Consider the following 1,779-nt stretch of genomic DNA (forward strand, 5'->3'; position numbering starts at 1 on the left):
TCCTCATTTTGATATAGTAGACACACTAAATACAATGCTGACAAGATCTAGCTGCTTTAATTTTTATATTGCAAACCAAACAATGATTTTTTTTTGCTTCAACCAAGGGCAGTACTGACTAGAGCTTGAAGTTACATTTGATCTTCTCTAATAAATACGCAAGCCTTCTCCTCATTCTAATATAATAGACACACACTAGTACAGTAGAGACAACGTTGAAAAGATCTATCCACATGAACTTTCATATTGCCTACCAACATAGATATTTTGCACCCACCAAGGGCAGTACAGAAGAAACTTGGAATTACATTTGATCCTCTCTAATAAATATGCGAGCCTTCTCCTCATTTCGATATAGTAGAAACACTAAATACAATGCTGGCAAGATCTAGCTGCATTTATTTTTATATTGGAAACCAAACAAAGGTTTTTTGTTGCATTTACTGGGGCAATACGCAAGAGAGCTTGAAGTTACATTTGATCCTCTCTAATAAATAAGCGAGCCTTGTCCTCATTTTGATTTCGTAGACAAACTAAATACATCGCTGACAAGACCTGGCTGCTATAACTTTTGTATTGCAAACCAAACAATGGTTTTTTAAATATTCACAAGGGACAACAGGGAAGAGAGCTTGAACTTACATTTCATCCTCCCTGATGATTTTACGGGGCTTCTCTAGATTTTGATATAGTAGACACACTAAATACATCGCTGACAAGATTTGGCTGCATTAACTTTTATATTGCAAACCAAACAATGATTTTTTTTTTGCTTCCACCAAGGGCAATACTGAAGAGAACTTGAAGTTACATTTGATACTCTCTAATAATATGCGAGCCTTCTCTTCATTTCGATATAGTTGACATATTTAGGGTGGCGGTTAATAAAGGTATCAAAATAGTAAAATAAAACTATTTATTGTTAACCAACGTTTCGCCCCACTATATAGGCTTCGTCAGGGTGAATGAATTTTTTTTTTTGCATGTTTTCACACTTTCTTTGTACGAAATGACAGATAATTATGTATTTACTGTAATTATCTGTCACTTCGTACAATGTTTGTATCTTGTACAATTTTTTTGTATTAGAATTTTTGTACATCTGGTAAATATTTAAAGTGTGTTTTTTCGTTTTAAATTTTTATTTGGTCTTCGGCAAAAGGATATTCTATTGCCATTGTATTGTTCTGTCTACTTTTGTTTATTTCTAATACTTTATTTCTATTTTTAAAAAAAAGTTATTATTATTCTATTTTATTTTTCTTTTGGCACTGTAATTTAGTTTATCAACTTGAATTTTGTAAAGTTGCCCAACTATTATTTGCGTCAAATAAAATAAATTAGTTTAGAACACTAAAATATAAGGAAAGTGATAAATATTTTATTTTTATAAATAGTGAGGCGAAGAAACCTCCCCATTAGAATATATTACTATTCTATACTTTGTACTTGTACAATGTTTCGGGATTTACCCCATACTCATGTAAAAATATATCCTAAAATTGTAACAATTAATTTAATCTTATCAACAATTTTTTTCTTAATGATAATTGCATAAAATTAAAATTCTTTTAATAAATATATACCTCGTATTTGTCAATTATATCCATTTACAGCTAAATTATTTGACTTTCACTAGTGGTGTATTCACTCATCTCTGGAGCAGAAACCAAAGCGCTATATTATGCACAACCTACCTCTTTGGACATATGCTTTGTTTTTTTTTTTACTTCTTAAGCACCTAGTAGAAAGCCAGTTTCCACTTTTTTTGGATGCCTC

The sequence above is a fragment of the Halyomorpha halys genome, unplaced genomic scaffold (assembly GCF_000696795.3).
Source record: "Halyomorpha halys isolate HHAL.00 unplaced genomic scaffold, Hhal_1.1 Scaffold2336.1, whole genome shotgun sequence".
NCBI classification, from domain to species: domain Eukaryota; kingdom Metazoa; phylum Arthropoda; class Insecta; order Hemiptera; family Pentatomidae; genus Halyomorpha; species Halyomorpha halys.